General features: G+C 41.4%; 1 protein-coding gene across 13 annotated transcripts in view; it reads left to right on the top strand.

Moving 5' to 3' along the window:
- LOC132383951 (alpha-(1,6)-fucosyltransferase) overlaps positions 1-21,236 on the top strand; it is an 825,511-nt gene that overhangs the window by 444,784 nt on the left and 359,491 nt on the right. For 3 of the 13 annotated variants that reach the window (XM_059955184.1, XM_059955200.1, XM_059955156.1), the window contains exon 1: positions 18,477-18,662. The exons of 8 other annotated variants lie outside the window; for them this stretch is intronic. The gene's annotated coding sequence lies outside the window, so the exon portion shown is untranslated. Of the gene's footprint in view, positions 1-17,959; positions 17,979-18,476; positions 18,663-21,236 lie in introns of those variants that run through there. 2 more of the 13 variants (XM_059955217.1, XM_059955251.1) reach the window with 2 other exon arrangements.

The raw sequence follows: 21,236 nt of genomic DNA on the forward strand, positions 1-21,236 counted from the left end.
GCCCAGCGCAAGAAGCAACCTGCTCCAGCTGCGGAAAGTGGGGCCATTTCGCCGAGGTCTGTAAGTCTAAACTGTGGGCGGTGCAGCGCTGCGGGTGAGATGTGGGGGCTGCCATCTTGCATGCCCGGATGTGGGCGGCCATCTTTGTCGGCGCTGCCATCTTGCATGCCCGGACATGGGCGACCATCTTTGTCGGCGTCAGCACACCCCGCCCCCGACCCTCCGATGCTTACTGGGTACCCCGGATGTGGGCGGCCATCTTTGTCGACGTCAGCATGCCCCGCCCCCGGCCCTCCGATGCTTACCGGGTCTCTGGCCACTGTAACCCTCGACCAAAGCGCCCCACACCAGCTTGCAGGGTCCATGATGGACATCTGGGTGGAGGGGCACAGGACTAGATGCCTGTTTGACACGGGCAGCACTAAGAGTTTTATTCACCCGGACACAGTGCAACGCTGCGGACTCGCAACACGGCCAGTAAGTCAGAAGATCCATTTGGTTTCTGGGTCGCATTCCACAGACATCCGGGCGGGTTGTGTAGCGACATTGGTGGTGCAAGGCACAGAATATCGGAACTTTGAGCTCCTGGTCATGCCTAATCTGTGCGCACCTGTGCTATTGGGGCTCGACTTCCAGAGCCACCTCGAAAGTGTGACTATGGTATACGACGGGCCCCTCCCACCACTCACTGTCCGGAATCCTCGGTTCTGTGGGACTTCATCACTATTGACCACACACACACAGTGACACACACATCCCATCCAACACGACAGCTGCGCTACCGACACTACTTGCAGTCTCTCCACTCTCCAGGTCCCTCCCCCACCGCTGTTCGCCAACCTGACCCTGACTGTAAACCGGTGGTGACTAAAAACAGGAGGTACAGTGCGGGGGACAGGGCCTTCATACAGTCAGAGGTGCAGCGGCTGCTCAGGGAGGGGATCATTGAGCCAAGCACAAGCCCTTGGAGGGCCCAGGTGGTCGGATGGTGGCCCCACCCCCCCCCCCACGAACCCCTATTCTCTTTTCCCAGGAAGTCTGTCACTCTACCAGTTTGGCTGATGTCCCCGGGGCCAGTGCTGCTCCGGAAACATGTGAGGAGCAATAAATACTCCCCGCTGGTCGAGAGGGTTCACCTTCTGCATGCGAACCCCCAGTATGCTTACGTGATCTTACCTGATGGGCGGGAGGAAACGGTCTCCATCCGTGACCTGGCACCCGCAGGAGCAGCAGACCACTACCCTGAACACTCTCCGGTAACTATGAACCCTGTACCCGAGGTGACACCGCGCTCACCAGGCCCTACATAGACTCCTCATGACACTTGTATACCAGGTGCCTCGCACATACATGAGCTGGAACCAGCACAACCTCCGTCTCCTGTGCAATCACCAATGTTGCCTGCATCGGTGCAATCACAGCCGGTGCTACGTAGATCGCAGCGACAGATTCGACCACCTGATAGACTTGACCTGTAAGAAACTTCGCCACATGGGGACTCTTTTAAACAAAGGGGGGGGTGAATGTGGTGAACTATGTGTGCCTGTCTGGACACGCCCCTGCTGACTGCTCCTGTGGCTCTGATCCTCGGCCTCATTCTCCAGGATGTAGTATGATGGTCACTCACTGCTGGTTCCTTCTTCAGTCAATAAAAGCCGATATCTCGCCTTACGTCTCAGAGTGAGTTATTGATGGTGCATCAAGGATATAGTGCAAGAAATAAGGTGGAAGTCTAGGCTAGAATGGGTGAATCAATGTCAAATCAGGTACAGAGGAAAATCTTGCAAAAAAAAATTGGATTAGGTAGGAGGTAAAAAGGCACATTTGAATAAAAGTTTAAAACTTGCTGTCCAGATCAATGTGTCCTGACAAATTCAAGGTAGCTACCAGAATATTGGATGGGTGAGGGTGTGGGCGTGAGGTACAGTTGGAGATGGTCCTGACTGAGGACTAGGGAGGTCACAGTCTCAAAATAAAAGAGTCAAATGGTCATACAAGTGAGGAGTATTTTCTTCACACACACAGACTAGTGAACCTTTGGAATTTTCTGTAGTGAGGGAATTAAAGGCTCTGTCATTTACATTTAAGACTAATAAATTTCTGGATTTTGGAAGAGGCCTCAAGAAATGTAAACAGGCAGAAAAATTGCATTGAAGTAGAATATCTGCTGTGATGTTGAATGGTGAAGCGCTCGGAAAAGGCCAAGGATCCTGGTCTTGTTCCTATTTCTTATGTTCCACTATTCACCTGCCTCCCCACCCTCATCAACTCTGGCCGATAGCTGTTGTGCTACTTATGCAGCTATGTTGATGTTTGTATCAGAGGCTGAAAATGTTAAAAGATTAGTGTTTATCCATCTCTTTTTAGAAAGCGAAAATTACATAATCTTCAACTGTCTTTTCAGATCGGGACTATCTCAGTGCTTCCCCCCCCTCCCCCCCACATCAACTGTGGTTCTTTTGCAATCACCCTAAACCTGAATCCTCTGATAGCTGACTGTCCTATCAATAGAATTAGTTTTTCCTTACTACAAATAAAATGATCATGCTTTTGAATGCTTCTGTCCTTGGTAGAACGATGTCACTTTTAAAGTCTCCCAAGGAAATCAAGTCTTTTATTCTCTTTGCCATTCCCTCAAGCTTTATAACTGCTCTTGAACAATTTGATGTGCACGTTGAAATCTGGTGTCCAGACCTGATCCATGCCTCAGTGAAGGCTGTGCCAGTATTTACAAAAGGTTGCTATAATTTTCTTGCTTTTGGCTGCTTCTTTAACAGCCATTTCATCTTCTTCCATGAATGTTAACTGCAGATTTGCATCTTCCGACAAATCAGTCTGAGTTTTACAAACATCTGACATAATGATAATACCTCTGTGGTTTAAGTTAACATGCACTTATTCCCCAAAATTAGGAAAAAAGCTCTAGGTGGTGGAAATGTGAAATAAGAACAGGAAATGCTGAAATGCTACGCAGATCAGACAGCACCTGTGGGGAATAAAATGGTCTTTAACTTGATGTGCTAACTTTGGTTCTCTTTAACAGATGATGCTCAGTTTTCTGAGAGTCTGCAGCATTTTCTGCTTTTATGTTACGTTTCTCATCCAACTGATATGATTGGCATCCAGCCATTGGAGCTCTGAGCTTAACATGAGCTTTCATGATTGAGCAATCACTTATGCCCATTTATTTCAGGCAAGGACTCCATGACTGATTATCTTTGATTGATTATTCCATTGATTGATTCGCTGGACTACTCCAGACAACAATCTTTTGTTATGTGTTGAATATTTTTTTCCTAGAATTGTAAACCCTGTGTTGTGGGTTTCCAGCAAGGACATACAACAAAGTTGTGAATTCAAGGTATAAATCTCTCTTATTTTCTTGTTCATTCCCCATTCTGATTTCTTCCCTCCTTGATTCAGTTTTGTACTTGAATTAAATTCTCTTTTCCTGGCTTCAGAAGTAACAGATGTTTCTTGCTGCTAACACATAGCAGTATATTGAGGAACTAGGATTCTGATCATTTTTTTCTAGAGTATGCCAGGTGTTTAGAATATTAACCATAAATAATTATGACAGTCATATTATTTTATGTTTCCTACATTTACTTAAGAGGCCAAGTAGCCATCTGGTCCATTATATCTACGTCAGTTCTCAAACCAGCTCATCATTTCCTATTTCACAATTTATTTTCCTTATGATCTATTCACTTTCACACAGCCGTTAACTGGTCCAACGCAATTCTCTTCACTTCCAACTCTTCTGGTGTACATTGCAGTTAGGGAATGACTTACCAATTAGCCTGTCTTTGGGGAGGTGGAGCACCTGGGGGAACCCCAGTGTGGTCAAAGGTAGAACGTGGCAGCTGAACAGAGAAGTGCCTGAGTTCAGGATGGAATCTATGCATGGAGCTGCACGGCAGCAGAAATAATTGTGTTCCCACACAGGTTAGGTGAAACCCGTGATTCCCAGGAAAATTCTTCAAGTGTGAATAGTGGAGATGGCAGCCGGAAAGCTGTTTACAGATGCATTCCAAGGTATTGCAATCTAAGTTAGTATTCTACATAAGATCTTATGAGCAGCAAAGTCTGTATCAATTACTATAAACTGCTCAAATTCAGTTCATGATAATAAGGGGCCCAAGACTGTTAAAATCCATAGATACCATAGAAAGAGAATTCCACTGAGTATTGAGAATATTTATTAGAAGGGATGAATAGCATCTCCTGCATGGGTGCATTTCTCTGTCTGCAAAGCAAAGCATAATAATGTCAACCCTTGTGTGTCATGTGAGGAAAAGTGTCCCGTGGTAACACTGTCATGATCTGTACCAAGCGTAGGGTTCATGTGATGTTCAATCTTCATGATTTCATCATTGTGGTGCACTACACCCCCCAGCTGACTGCTCCCGTGGCTCCTCCCACAGACCCCGGTATAAAGGTGATTGGGGCCTGAGCCCTGCCCTCAGTCTCCAGGATGTAGCATGGTGGTGAATTGCTGCTTGTTCTTTCTTCCAGTCAATAAAAGCTGATATCTCGCCTCATGTCTCAGAGAGTTATTGATGGTGCAGCAATCATAAAACTGCAGATGGATTATAAGCAAGTAGTAAGATGGTCAAAATTGTCAAAAAACAATGTAGATGGTAACTAGTTTTAGTGAGGCAGAATAGTGAACTTGAGTCTGGCAGAGTTGCAGCTGCAAAGCAGGATGAACACTGTCCATTCAATAACACGTTACAGTCTAACTGGTTCAAACATCAACTAACCTCAAGGAGAATTTTTAACCAGTGCCTTTGTCATGTAGAATCAGAATCAGAATCAGACTTTAATCGCCAAGTACCTGTGCACATACAAGGAATTTACTTCCGGCAGATGTTGTCTCTCTGCTTATAACAATAATAATGATAAATATAGATTATACATACAGGTAGTGCAATCCAAGTAATAGTTAGCCGACAGTTAACCGGCAGTTAACTGTTCAGCAAAGTGACCGCAGTAGGGAAAAAACTTCTCCAGTGCCTATTAGTCTTAGTCTGGAGGGACCTGAAGTGCCTACCAGACGGAAGCAGTTCAAACAGTCCGTGCACAGGATGGAAGGAGTCCTTTATGATGTTCCCCGCCCTCTTCTTCAACCTGAAAGAGTACAGATCCACAAAAGAGGGCAGGGAGGCTCCAATGATGCGCTCAGCAGTCCTCACTGTGCGCTGTAGTCTGGTTCTATCCTGCTTGGCGGCGGCTCCAAACCACACAGTGATGGAGGTGCACAGGACAGACTCAATGACTGCAGTGTAGGCCATTTCTTTCAACATTTTCTTTGTTATGAATGCCAAAGAGCATTAAAGATATTCGTGAAATGTAATCTGGGTACTTCCTCAATATGCTGGAGCAATTCAGAAGGTCAGGTAGCTTCTATGTGTAAAGGGGGTTTCTTCTTTATCTTTGTTACTGCGTATGTTAATCAAAATCGCTTCTTTGTTTTGTTGGAAATAGGAATGCTTCTTTGTTGCGAGAGAGTGCTAGAAGCTTGTTTGGGTTAAAACTTACTGATAACGAGAATTGTATTCCTTTGTTAACCAATTGGGATTAATGTTGTTCTTTCTTCTGAGTCTGTAAACTCTTGTTGCCGGGTTTTTGGGGAGTTCGGCGCGAGGGGGTGAGAGAGAGAGGATGCGATGCTGTAAACTGGGCGAGGAACGGACCGAGGCCAGGGGGTACCCCGAGGAGAGGAGACGACAATAGATGTGCTCGGTTGACCACTTCGGGTGGTCCTGAGCTGCGAGTCGAGGAGTTCGGAGGGGATAGAATGGTGGCCAGAAGACTTCGGTAATTGAGCTCCTACGGTTGTGCATGAAATGGTTTGGACTTTGATAAGTTTGGCGCCTTTTCTTTATTTTCTTTTCCTTCATATATACTGTATCGTTATTAATCACTTAGTTATAGTAATCTTTATAAGTTGTAATCATTTAATCGCATATGGTGTCCTGTCTGTTTTTGGGCGAGGCGGGGACATCACACAGCATTCACACAAGCTGATTACCCAGTTTGGCGGGGCTGAAGGCTGCTCCCCCTAGACGAGAACGAGCTAAGCGAGCCTGAGGCGACCCAGGGAGGTGCATATGTAAGTAAATAAACAATGGATATTTCAGACCAAGACCCTTCATCAGGACTTCATGTGAAACATCAACTGTTTATCTCCTGTAGATAATGGGCAGTGACACATGTCCATCAGGCCTACCACATATATTTAACCACCATTGGTCATGGGCAAAGTAAAAGTGATTGGAGTTCAAACAAGTTAGGCAAATCTGGGGGGGGGGGGGGTAGAAAAGATTGACAACATTAAGCTAATTTAACATTGAATCCTAATTATCTAATTATTTGCGATGGCCTTTATTTGTATTTGAGATTCACTGACCCAGTCAGAACTGGCCATATCCTCAGGAGCTTTATTAATTGATATTGTTGTACCAAATAACAGTCTCTTCCAGAGATCCGCTGTTTTCCAGTGAAAGAGAAAACATCTCCTTTGATAACTTTGGGTCATATTTTAAACCTTGACCCTGTTAAAACTGTGTTTGCAGGTCCTCCATGAATAGGCAGATCTTGGACAAAGATCCCACATTCCTATTAACTTTTGTTTCTCTTTTGGAGGGATGTCCTCTGTTTTGGACTCCCGTGCTGGAACCTCAGTAATGGAAAACAGGCTTGCATTATAACACATCCCACCAACCTTGGATTCTCCTTGGGTGTCTCAGGCTTATGTCAGCTGTCTTCTGCAGTAGTTAAAATATCCCTGTACTTGCAGCTGGTCTTTCAGTCCAGCCTCCTTTCCTGCTGTGCAAATTGATGCAAGAAAATTGTGGTCTCATTTCTTCCCTCTCCATTACAACATTCCACAGGTCTTCTGTGCCTATTGGTCAGACCACAATTTCCCAAAAGAAATCTTGTCAATCTCATGTATCATAACTTCATATTATGTAGTATTATGTAGTAAGTACTCTATTATACTTTTCAGCTTTCAAATTAACTGTGGTAAGCAATTCATTTGGAATTGATGCAGATTCTGTCTGTACCATTGCCAGCCAGAATGTATGCAGCATAATGGTTGCTTTCGGAGTAATTGCCACCTATCTGGTGCATTGCTGTCACTGTGAATGGGTAATGGAAGAAGTGAATGTTTAACACAGAACCAATCAAGCAGGCTGCGTTCTCCTGGATGACACTGAGCTTCTTGAGAATTGCTGGACCGTGCAGGCAGTATCCATCATATTCGTGATATCGACTATAGGTGATATAAAAGCTGTGGGGTGTCAGTCAGTCTGCAGAGGAAATCAATTCTCTGACCTGCTCCTGTAGCCATGCCACTTTACTGAAAGCTTCAGGAGACTTTCTGGTAGCTGCTGAAACTCAGAATACTGTTGGAACTTGATGACGGTAATGCTATTGGATAATTTGAAGATGAGCTTTATTTGTCACAAACACATCAAATGTACAGTGAAATGCATTGTTTTCATCAACACGGTCTGAAGCTGTGCTGGGGATTGCCCACAAGTGTCACATGCTTCTGGCATCAACACAGCCTGCCCACAACTTAGCTCTGAAGCATGTCTTTGGAATGTAGGAGGAAACCCATGCAGTCACAGAGAGCACAAACAAGCTCCTTACAGACAGCGGCAGGAATTGAATCCCAGTCTTTAGCACTGTAAAGTGTTATGCGCTCTGTGCCACTCCAGTTAAACCCTCTTGCTGAAGTTAGCCATTGCCTGACATTTTTGTGCAATGAATTCCTACTTTTAATTGTGTCTGTGTTTTACTACACCCAGGGATGGGCTATGTCATTTGAATGAGAAGTTGTGAATGGAATCGAATAATGAGCACTCATCAGCTAATATACCCACTTATGACTAAATGAAGGGTGTCAATAAAGTAGCCACTAATGAAGCAGTTGGATTTTGTACTGGTGTGAGGAACTGTAGTTGCAGAGACATCTGGGATGATTGACTTTCAGCAACTTTCCAGCCACTAGAATAATTTCCCTGATGTCCATCAACACTGGATGACCAAGGGTTTTTGATGCCACATTTGGTCAAGTGTTGCACTAATACCGAGGGCAGTCAATCTCACCTCACCCGTGGAGTTCAGTGTTTGTCCCAAGGCTATGAAGAAGTCTGAAGCAGAGTGGTCCTGGCAACCCAAAGAGTTTTGTTGAGTAGTTTTTTGCTATGTAAGTGCCATTTTGAAGTGCTGTTGATGACAGTTAACATTTCACTGTTTATTGATAATAGATTGATCTGGTGATAATTAGCTGAATTGGCTTCGTCCTTTAACTTGTGACCAGGGTATAAGGCTCCGTCCACACTACACCGGATAAATCCGTAACCAAAGCTTTTTCTCTTAGTTTTTACCCTCCGTCCACACTAAAACAGCGTTTTTGTCCCCTGAAACCAGAGCTTTTCAGAAACGCTTTCCAGGGTGGGTATTTTTGAAAACGTTGCTCAGGCAAATCAGTGTGAATGGGGTAACCGGAGACTTCTGAAAACACTGTCAGACGGCAGTGCGCTATTTCATTGTTTTCTTGAACACAACCTAACAATTTCAGAACAGACTGCAATGAGACTGAAGCCAGAAGAGTTAGAAATGTACTCACCAAATACTTTGACCCGTAACTTACTGAATAAATAAGTATGCTCACTTTGCCCTGTTTTCTGTCCTTGCTCATATGAAGGTGGTTTACCTATTTATGCAAGTACTTCTCTGACAATAGATGTGTAACAGTCTAATGTAACATTGTATGGAAATACAAAATAACACTGATGCAGACATGTTTTATACATTTAACAAGGTGCTTTATTAATGCAACAGAGTTAGTCAGTTTTTCAATGTTCGTTGTCAGCTGGGTCAGTCTACCAGTTAACTCTCTGTCATTTGCCTTCGTATGCTCTAGTATTTGTTTTTTTTTTACTTTTAAGTTCTCCTGCGTGAAAGCCAACAGCTGTCCATCGTTTTAAGTTTTTCTAGTCTGTAACTACACAAACACACACTTTTACGGTGAGATTCAACAGCAAACATGTCGCTTGTTTTCGGTAGATGTGTTCTGCGCATGCCCAGTAGGAGGAGATTTGCCAAAATCTCCGTTTCAACATGGATAGAGATAGTTTCAAAAACGCATAGTGTGGATGCCTATCGTTTTTATGTGAAACCGGCATTTTCAAAATTATCCGGTCTAGTGTGGATGTAGCCTAAGTGGATTCAAAGCCAGTTCTGAAGCATGACTTCAATTGTATAACCAAGAATTTGTCAGATCATATCAACTTTACCTTATACAGTGCTCTCAGGAGTTTCTTGATATAATGTGGAGTGAATTGAGATGAATTTTGTGATGTTGAGAATCTCAGGCCAAGATGGATAATTCAAGTGGTAGGCAACAGAAAGCTCAGGGTTGCTCCTGTGGAGTGACCTTACCACACCTGAATTTAGTGCTGAGGTGGATACTGGGTGGGCAGTTCATTTTTTTCTCTTTTTCTGCTTTAATGTAGCTGTTGGGTATTAGCTGAATAGCCCAGAATACTGTGGGATGTAGAGTCATGTACTGTATAATAGATCCAGCAATGATGGAATATTTTCTCCCTTGTCTAGCCTTGATGAACCAGGTGGGATTTTCCAAAAATCCTGTAGTTTTGCAGTCATTGTTATTAAATGTAGTTATTTTTCTACATTCCAGTTTATCAGCTGAATTTAAAATTTTCCGTCTCCCGTGGCAGGTTTTCATCCAAGCCTAGAGTTTAATTGCTGAGCCGCTATCAAGAAATGTAGAGTCTAAGACAGGAGGCTGAACAAATTTCATCACAGCCCTGGGGAATTAAAACTAAAGCTGATAAATAACTCTAGAATGTAAAACAAAATCAGTAACAGTGACCATGAAACTAGCGGACTGGTGTTTGATGAAACCCTCTCATTCATTACTATCCTTGAGGGAATGAAATCTGCGATCATTGACCCAGCAATGTGGCAGGCTCTTGGCAAGATTCTCAATTCAGGAATTGAAGAGCAAGTTACAGCCTTGCCAGCAACATTCATATCTCTGGGTATTCAAAGCAAGGAGCTGTCAGAGGTCTGAATTGGCAGTTGGACAATCGAATCAAGTACATTATCACTGACGTATGTTGTGAAATTCGCTGTTTTGTAGTGGCAGTACAGTACAAAACATAACAATTACTATGAGTTAAAATAAATAAATAGTATAAAAGAGTAATTGTGAGGTAGTGTTCATGGACCATTCAGAAACCTGAAGCCATCTGGGAAGAACCTGTTCCTAAGATATCGAATGTGAGCCTTTAGCTCCATGATGGTAGTAATGAAATTTAAGCCTATACCAGATAGTGGGGGTCATTAATAATGGATGCTGCCTTCTCGAGGCACCACATTTTGTAAGTGTCATCAATGGTCAAGTTTGTGTCTGTAATGGAACTGACTGAATCTACAACCCCCTGCAGTCTCTTTCAAATCTTTGCACTGGAGTTTACATACCAGGTGGTGAGGCAATCAACTCTACCAATAGAGTCGGCCCAATCTACTCTAATCCCATGTTATCTGTTAGCCCTTGCTGCAGAATTATGGATAACGTTATTCATGAAACTTTCGTGCAGCTGACGCACCACCCCATTCTGTTGTTTGACCAGCAGTGTCTCCAGTTGAACATTGAACGGTGTGTGTTTGTTTGAGTTGCATCAATCCAGCATTTTAGTATATAAGGAAAGTATATAATCTGAAATTTTGAGAAATACCAGAAAATTTATGTTTTGTGCAGCTGCATATATTGTGCCAAGACAACTTGGTAATTCTTACTGTTTTTTTAGTTTACTCTGAATTTCCTTTAAGCATTGTGAAGGAAAAGCAATGTAATTTATTGCTCATAACCCTGAAATGTGAATGATATTCCACAAAGAGCTTTCTTAATTTCTCTTTGCAGTTCATAACTTTACACCTTAGAATTGCCGTCTCAGAGTTTCCAGTAATTAGGATAATGAACAGGCCAGGCAGTTTTAAAATGGATGAGACCAGCCTAGAGTAGAAAGCTATATTATACAATCAGGTGCTTCCCTCTAGTATGCATTCAAACTTTGAGGGAAACAAAGGTGAGTTTTATTGGACTGGCAGTGAATGACAGCAGTGTTTTTGCCTGACAGTGCAGCTTCTACAGGGAATGTGTTGTGATAAAGGATTGCATTGTAATTCAGAGTGCACCAGGGACTACTGCTGCCAAACACCCGCTGTGTCACTGTGCTGAAGCCTTACACACAAAAGGGACAAGTCGACTGGCAGCTGACATCCCCAGGCTATGGACTGCAGCCAGTATTCCGAGACAATCTGTTGTTTTCGGTTGTATCATGGAACATGGAGCACAGCACAGACTTGTGAGATGTATTAATGGGTGAGTGCAAGGCATGTGAATACACTTGAATTTTGTTTGAGCTCTTGTTCTTGAATATTATAAACTTTAGGCATGAGGCCCAGTTCAGATGACATGCATGTTTTGTTTTCTCTGTTTTACTCCTTTTTTTTCAGAAGCTGTATTGGGTTATGTCTCCCTCCCATTGTTAATTCTGGAGTATCAGAGGAGTATAAGAACTAGGAGCAGGAGTAGGCCATCTGGTCTATCAAGCCTGCTCTACTCGTCAATAAGATCATGGCTGATCTGGCCATGGACTCAGCTTCACCCACCTAACTTTTCCCTATAATTCCCCTACTATGCAAAAATCTATCTAACTGTCTCTTAACATAGTGATTTAGGTAGCCTCTGCAGCTTCCTTGGACAGAGAATATCAGATTCACTACTCTCTGGGAAAAGCAGTTTCTCTTCATCTTTATCCTAAACCGCGTACTTCCCTGAATCTTGTCTCAACTACCAGCAGAAACAACTGTCCTGCCTCTATCTTATTTAGATACATTAGTTACATATAGATTTAAATCTAACTGTCCTGCTACATCTTGGTAGGATTAATTAAAATAGGACATATATGGTAAATACATGGTAAATGGTAGGGCATTGAGGATTGCAGTAGAGCAGAGTGATCTAGAAATAATGGTGCATAGTTCCCTGAAGGTGGAATCTCATGTGGATAGGGTGGTGAAGAAAGCTTTTGGTATGTTGGCCTTTATAAATCAGAGCATTGAGTATAGGAGTTGGGATGTAATGTTAAAATTGTATAAGGCATTGGTGAGGCCAAATTTGGAGTATTGTGTACAGTTCTGGTCACTCTTCAATTCAATTCTTTTAGCAATGAATGCCAGCATTCCATTTGCCTTCTTGATAGTCTGCTGCACCTACAAACCAACTTTTTGTGATCCATTCACAAGTACTCCCAAGTCCCTCTGCACAATAGCATGCTGTCATCTTGCACTATTTCAATAACAGTTTGATCTTTATTTTTACTTCCAATATAGTTGACCTCACATTTACCAACATTCTACTCCATTTACCAGACCCTTGCCCGCTCACTTAACCACTTCTTCCCTCTTCCAAATCATTAATATGTATTATAAACAGTTGCCGGCTGGGCACTGAGCCCTGCTCTATCCACTCACCACTCACCACTGACTGTCAACCAGCAAAACTTTTTTGGTAGTAGGCATTATTATCTTCTGTTTTTAAGTGTATTTACAGTTTTGGGGGTTTGAATGTCCTGATTTATATTCTCTATATTGTGTTGTGGTTGGTCTGGAGTTTTTTTTTTGTTGCGGGGCTTGGGGAGGATACTCATTTTACATGTCTTCAATTTGGGTGCTTTCTCAATTATCTTTTTTGTATTATAGTATTATTGTATGTTTATTTTTGCACTGTATTAATTTTCTTCATTTTGATTTGGGTTTTTTTTCTATCTGTAGCCATGTAGAAAATGTATTAAAAAACTAATTAAAAAAACCAGCAAAACTCCCATTTATCCTAACTCTCTGCCTTCTATTGGTTGACCAATCAAAGTAAAGTAAAATAAAATGTATTTATTATCAGAGTACATATATGTCACCACATACAAACCTGAGATTCCTTTTCTGTGGGCGTATTTAGCAAATCTATAGAACAATAACTGTAAACAGGAACTGTAAACTGTAAACAAACTGTGCAAATGTAGATAATAAATAAATAGCAATAAATAATGAACAAAAAATAACAAAATAAAATAGTTTTTAAATAAGTGTAGTTATTCCCTTTTTGTTCCAGAGTTTGACGGTTGAGGAGTAGTAACTGTTCTTGAACTTTCTACCTGATGGCACCATTGAGAAAAGAGCTTGGCCTGGGTGATAAGGATATCTGATGATGGATGCTGCTTTTCTCTGGCAATGTTTTATATAGACATGCTCAGTGGTTGGTGGGTGAGCAATTGGAGGGGTTACTCGTGATATGCTGAGCCAAATCCACTACCTTTTGTAGGATTTTCCATTCAAAGGCATTAGTGTTCCTATGCTAGGGCATAATGCAGCCAGCCAGCACATTTCTCACAACACATCTATAAAGTTTGCCAAGGTTTTGATCACATGCTGAATCTCCACAGACTCCTGAGGAAGTAGAGGAGCTGTCGTGCTTTCTTTGCAATTATATTTATATAATGGGTCCAGGACATTTCCTCTAAGACAGTGATGACAAGGATTTAAAGTTCTGATCCTCTCCACCTCTGATCACCTGATGATTACTATCTCTCCTGAAGTCTACTACCAGCTCCTTGATCTTATTGACATTGAGTGAGAGGTTGTTGTTATTACACCACTCGGCCAAATTTTCAGTCTCCCTCCTGTATGCTGATTCATCACCCCCTGTGATACAGCCCACAAAGTGGTTTCGTCAGCAAACTTGTATGTGGTGTTGGAGCTGTACTTAGCCACATAGTCATAGGTGTAAAATGAATAGAGCAGGGGGCTAAGTACAAATCCCTCTGGTGCTCCTGTGCAGATGGAAATTGTGGAGAGATGTTTTTTTATGATCTGAACTGACTGGGGTCTACAAGTGACAAAATCTAGGATCCAATTGCACAGGGGGTATTGAGGCCCAGGCTGGGGAGTTTACTAATTAGTTTTGAGGAGATGATGGTATTAAATGCTGAGCTGTAATTAATAAAGAGCATCCTGATGCATGCATCTTTGCTATCCAGATTCTCCTTCCATACTAACACAACACCCCCAGTTCCATTCATCCTTATGGATAAGCCTTTTATGCAGCACCTTCAAACACCTTCTGGAAATCCAATTATATGACAATTATCTATTCTCCTCTGTCTATTGTGCTCATTAAAATTTTCCAAAATTTCTGTCTGTCTGCCTCTTCCAAATGCGTCTTCGGGGGTCCACGAAGATACTGATGCTGCCCAGCTCTGCCTGTCCGCCAATCTCAATCACTCTACTGTCCAAGTTTCACAATTCTTATCTCGTTCCTGATGAGTAATTTTTTTCACTCTCAGCTTTAGCAAGTCTGTAAAGATTCTTTCATCTCTATTGAACACTCCATCTTCTAGCTTCCAATGGAATCCTTCTTGTGGCCTCTAATCCTTCAGTTAGTCTGTAACCAAATACCTAGCCTATGATCAAGACTATCTACCAACACCTCTAAAACATTACCAATTCTATCAATGCTTCAACTTGCTTGCTCCTGAACCCAAAGCTGTGTTAGCTCTGTTCCAATTTACCTTCAATATCCCCACTTTCAGAAATTTATCCCCATCTAACATTCCACAGCTCATTTTCTAACACACATCACTCCATTAAGCCATCAGCTCAGTAAACCATCTTTAGCTGTTGATTTCTTATCTTTGTTCTCAAACATCTACAGTGCTTTTTTCCCTCGTGTTTCAAACTTCCAGCTCTATACCTTTCCACAATATCTTCACTCTTCTAATTCTGATTAGTGTGTATCTCTGGTGGCTGTCCAGATAAAGAATCTCAACCTGAAATATTGATTCTCCATTTCCCCTCTATAGATGCTTGTTGCTCATTGAGTTCCTCCGACATCTTGTGTGTTGCTCTACATCTGCTGTCTTTTGTGTTTGCAGTTGTTGCTTGGTTGGTGGCAGGAGAGTGGAAGTATGGCTTCCCAGCTAAAGCTATTCTCATTCTTTATGGACAAGCATATTCAATGTTAGTTAAATGTTATTTGTCAACAGATCTGATGTATCTCGCATGAGTTGCAAAATCTGCTTCCATTCTGTTATGTATGCTGAAATGAGAGTGAATTGCAGAACAAGAAACAAGAGGAAAGGAGATGCAGATAGGTTGCTGTGTTGCAATGGAAATCATGTAGTTCACCAAGGAAGCTGGCAGCAGTGTGTGAAGAACAACTTCCTTCAGCTGCATTTTACAAACTCAAGTGGCTTGAACCCAAATTCAATGCTGTCAATGAGGCTAAATTGGAATCCATGTGGGGCAACAGATTCAGTCATGCAGTTTTTAGCACTGTTTATGAGGGTTGTTAATTTCAATCCTTTTATTTTCTGCTAATGTTCTCATCTTGGGGCTGTTGCTTTAAATTCTTTACATGAAAATGGTTTGAACATTAATGTCTGAGCAATCTGAAAGTTGCACATCCAGCAAAAAGGAATTATATAGAAGTACATTCAGAAGCATTTTCAGACTGAACTGATGTGCTATGCACTGCAGCTTTTGAAAATCGTGACATCTAACAAAAGCAATGGGTCTTCTGAGATTTATACTGGCAAAAATGAGGCCCTTTGCATAAATTGGGTTTGTAAAGAAAGGATCACTGCCAAAATTGTTTGCTGAAATCCCTGTATGACAAGGGAGATCAAAGCAGCCAACCCTCCCTGAATGCATCATATCAATTAGAGGGGAGAAATGTTCTGTGACCTTTCCACTTTTTGCCAGTGATATGCCAGTGTTACTTTTCTGTAGTACTTCATGATTCCATGTGATAAATAATGCACTGTGCGCTTCCAAAAGATTAAAGAATTACATTCCTTCAGACCAGAATAATGAGTTGGTGAAGGAAAAGGAATACTATGCGTACATCAGGAACCATCTCTTCTGATTTCGTGCCTCAGTGCAAGGGGCTCATAATTTATTTTAATTCACTTGAAGCATTGGATGGTATCCCTGACTATACAGCATTCCTTTAGAGCTGTAATGAATAATAATTAGATTGGATTATAGGCTTGGATAAGTGGATTTGAGTAAGATGAAGATGAATTTTCATTGAGTCCATGACCTTGAGTATATGACCTTGAAATCCAGTGAGAATATTACTTGAGAGTTGAATCTTAAATTGGTAATGCCAAAAACTGCAATACAGAGAGAAGAATGCTTGGTTACAGTTGACAGTGACTAGAAAATTTCCAGATCTCCATTCAACTACCCAAGAAATGTGTTTTTTTTAAAGAAATGGAAGCAATGCATATTATTAGTTGAATATTTGAATGTGGAATGAAACACAAAATACAGCCAATGCTGTTTAAGTCATGTAGCATCTATAGAGAGAGAAACAGAGGCAACAACTTTTCATTAAGACTGATCCATAATTTCTTTGTTTTTAACTGGAATCTGAACCACTTAACTCTCAGGTGGAGAACCCCATGATTGCTGCACTGATTTAATGTAGTTGATGGTCCTAAACTCAATCAGAATGATTCGGTGTTTCAGCTGAGACATTGAAAAGTGTGTTACAAACCAGTATCAATAATGCAACATTGATAAAGCTCTTTGTGTTAAAGTTTGAACTTACAGCCAATTGGCTGCTTGAAAGCCTGGCGATTTAATAAAAGCCGCTTGTTTAGAGCAGTGGAAGAAGAAATCTTTGAACCTGTTAGAGCAACATTACTGCAGTGGTCTTTAAACATCATGTACGTTGCTCTCTGTTGGAGCTGAATTGTTTTGAGAATGCAAGTAATTTATTATGTGTGTCCTTTTAGCAAAATGGATCGAGTACGTTACAGGAAACGGTGACATTGAGTTTAATGTCACTGACATATGGCCAGAAAATTTTTATTTTACTTCAGCAGTGTAGTGCAATACATATAAAGTACTATAAATTGCATGAAGAAATATATGTTAAAATTTAAATAAGCGATTAGTTAGACATTTGATTATTTAATTTGTACAACAGAATGGGCTGAAGGGCTTGTTCCTGTGCTGTGTATTCTCATGTATTCTATGTGCTAATGAGTGCAGAGAGAGCAAAAATAATGAGGTTCATGGGGTAGTTCATTGTCCATTTTAAAATCTGATGGTGAAGGAGAAGAAGCTATTCCTAAAACATTGAATATGTGTCTTCAGGCTCCTCCCTGATGGTGGCATGAGAAGATAGAACTTTTTGGGTGATGGGGGTCCTTAATGATGGATGCTGCCTTTTTGAGGCATCTCCCTTTGAAGATGTCCTCAGTGCTGAGGAGTCCAGTGCCCAAGATGGAGCTAGCTGAGTTTGCAACCCTCTGCAGACTTTTTCAGTCCTGTGCCATGGTCCCTCTATACCAAACAGTAGTGTAGCCAGTTAGAATGCTCTACATATTACATCTGTAGAAATTTGATACAGTCTTTGGTGATATACCAGATCTCAGACACCTAATGAAATATAGTTGCTGACATGCAATTCTTCATAATTGCATCAATATTTTGGGCCCAGGATAGATCTTCAGAGATGATGACACCCAGCAATTTGAAACTGTTCACCCTTTCCACCAATGACCCGTTGATTAGGAATTGTATGTGTTCTTTTACTTTTCCTATCTGAAGTCCACAATCAGATTCTTTGGCTTTGCTGATGTTGAGTGTAAGGTAGTTGTTGCAACACCACTCAACCAGCTGATCTATTTCACTCCTTTACACATCCTTGTCACCGTCTGAGATTCTACTAATGACAGTTGTGACATCAGCAAATTTATAGATGCTGTTTGGCTGTGCCGAGCCACACACTCATGAATGCAGAGAGAGTGGAGCAGTGGGCTAAGCACACATCCTTGAGGTGTGCCTGTGTTGATTGTCAGGTAGGAGGAGATGTTATTTCTGATCCACACTCACTATGGTCTCCTAATGAGAAAGTCATTTCAACCCTCACCCTAAATCTCTGTTTCCAGTTTTTCATTCCTCAACTCCAGGATAGGGCTAAATGCATTCATTCTATCTGTGATACTAATGATTTTATTGACTCAATCTCGTCACCTCACAGTTTTCTATGCTCCAATAGAAAAAAATATTATCCTTGCCTTTCCAACTTCAAGTCAAGTCAACTTTTATTGTCATTTCGACCATAACTGCTGGTACATTACATAGTAAAAATGAGACAATGTTTTTCAGGACTATGGTGTCCCTCGAGTCCTGGCAGCATAGTTGTGAATTTTTGTACACACTGCGAAAATAGGTGCAGAAATATGAGGTAAAATGTTCTTACCATGGAAGTCCAGCAATAAATGTTTACTCAATGGATTTATTGATTAACAGGACTGATAAAGAGAGATTTGTTCAACCAGGTTTATATTCACTAAGGTTGGAAAATGCAAGTGACACATATAAAATTTCACACAAGACAGACCAGATGTAGGAAGGATGGTTACAACAGCAAAACAACTCCCAAAGTGAATGCTGAGGAGGCCATTTGAAACTGAAATCAGGAGAAACCTCTTATTGGAGTGATGAACCTGTAGATTTCTCTACCACAGAAGGCAGCAGAGGTAAGTCATGAAATACTTATAAAAAAACGAGGTAGAAATATCTCTTAATCCTGAACAGATCAAGGGATGTGGGAGTGGGGGTGTGAACAGGGTACTCAAATGGATAATAATCATTGGAGCATTGAATAATGTTGGAGCATGTCTGAATAACTCTTATTTCCTACATTTCAATGTAATATGTGATTCTTCAGCCATAGAGATTTGGAAGCTGGTCTGATTCTCATTAAGCTGATGATGTTGATAACCATTCAACCGCTGATTGAAAAATCTACGGACCTGTGAAGATGAAATATTTCATTGTGACCCTGCTTTGCTGCACTGTGCATTGCTGTTTTCAAAGAGGTTTTAACCTCTTTGCAACAAGTATGGATAGGATGAAGGGTGGTTGTGATTTCCTTTTTCTCTGTTACCCTTATCAAAATTCATGCGGGTTTTGGCATCCAAGTATGTTTAATTTGGGCATTTGGCTTGTGATACTGTCCTGCTGGAATGGGATAGCAGAATGTGCTGGGGTAAAGTGATAAAAGGGAAAAAGAATAAAACAGTTTCTTGAGTTTGAAAATTCAACAGTTTTAGACATGGTCCCATAAATGTTTAACTTAAAGCAGTAAATGTTTTATCATACTGTCTAATCTTAAAAGTCACTTGAAGGTCATGCAGAATGAATCAATAATATTTACACAGTTTTAAAGAGATTAGCAATTATAGTCAAGAACCAAGTAACTTATTTGGGCTTGGAATTTAATACTCAGCTTTTGTAACAGTATTTTTGATGTGTTCAAAATGTGCCCCTCGGTTAATCTTTATCCTGCAATAATTAGTTCCCATTTATCTTAAATATGCAGTCTTGAATTTCACCTTATTTACCTAGAAGCAAATAATGGTTGATTTCTGAGTGCTGCTTTAGCTATACCTAACTGTTTTGGAATAAAACCTCTCCAATATTAGTTAAATCTCCATGTTTACTGCACACTTAATATTTATAGATTGATCCAATCTTGAACTAAAAGGTAGAGGAGCAGGAAGAGGCTGCCTGGCCCTTCAATGCTGCCTTACTGGTCTATGTGGTCTGGGCTGATCTTCCCTTGGTTCCTTCTTCGAATCTGACCCCAAAGCCCTCAATCCCTTAATCTTTCAAGAAGATATCTACCTCCACATTATATACATTACATGAACTGGTCTTCCCACCTCTCTCAGGCAAGAAACAACTGCAGATTTACAATCCTCTGTGAGAAGGGTGCAACATTTGAAGTATTGTGTTGTACTATCAGATGGATTTGTGAATGATACAACCAGTGAGAGGTGGCTACATTTCTCTGGCTCTTCCCCTGCCCATCCAGACAATGTAAATAGGGATATCAGTGAAAACCACTCTCATCGCAGAAGTACTGGGTCGCAGATCCAGCCGCATCAATGTCATTCCTAAATGAAGTCTTTAACCCTCATTCCAAGAGTTATGGACACAATTTGATCCAATGATTATAGTTTTTGTTGTGACTGTCTAAAACTGAGCTACATGGGAGCTGTAATTGGGAAATATAAAGGTATTCGTTCACAGAATGAAAAGGGAGAGAGTGAGTTCAGGCAAATCCAAGAAAATCTCTCTCTTCTGAAATGACATTTTATTGTTCTTCAACACAAAGATAATAATATAAATAATTGACATACACAAAATGATGGAGGAACAAATCTGGCCAGGCAGCATCTGTGGAAAAGAGTAAACAGTGGATGTTCCCCCATCTCCAGCTCTTAATCTCTTTCACCAATCAACTTCCCAGCCTTTTACTTTATGCCCTCCCCTCTCCCAGTTTCACCTATCACCTACTACTTTGTACTATTTCCTCTCCTTCCTCCACCTTCTCACACTGACTTCTCCTCTTCCTTTCCAATCCTGATGACGGATCTCAGACCCAAACATTGACTGGTTACTTTTTTCCATAGATGCTGCCTGATCTGCTGAGTTCCTCCAGCAGTTTGTGTGAATTGCTTTGGATTTCCAGCATCTGCAGATTTTCTCTTGTTTGTAATAAATGATTAACTACAGTTTCAATTGTTAAAATCACCTATGTAACTTTAACACTCACCACAATCCGCAGCCTGTAATTTTCCTTTAAGAAATGTACTTTTGAATTGTCTAAATGAATTAGTGATTTTACTACCTCCTAAAGCATTCAGCAAAAGGGACCCTTGGGAATGCAGGTATGTCACTTTGAAGATGAAGGTTGGCCAACACCAGGGCAGCCATCACTAGTACAGACCTCAAACCAGATTAAAGCATTGAGGCCCGAGAGGGGAAAACAAGCCAATGTTCAGCCCTACTACTCCATGCCAAATAAAGCGGTTTAAAGTGTCGAGGCTTGAGAGCAGAAAACAAACCAGTGTTCTGCACCTTCTGCCTGTGTTTGATCCATCTCCCTACCTTGTTACTGTCATTGTCCGGGCAGAACAGGAGAGCTGAGTCTCATGTCGTCAGGTTCAGGGGCAGTTGTAGCCCTGCAGCCATCGGGCTCCTAGACTGGCTTCACTTGTTGCCACATTGTGCACTCACTCTCGGAGACTCAGCAGCTCACGTTC

The sequence above is a fragment of the Hypanus sabinus genome, chromosome 2, assembly GCF_030144855.1.
Source record: "Hypanus sabinus isolate sHypSab1 chromosome 2, sHypSab1.hap1, whole genome shotgun sequence".
Taxonomy (NCBI): Eukaryota; Metazoa; Chordata; class Chondrichthyes; order Myliobatiformes; family Dasyatidae; genus Hypanus; species Hypanus sabinus.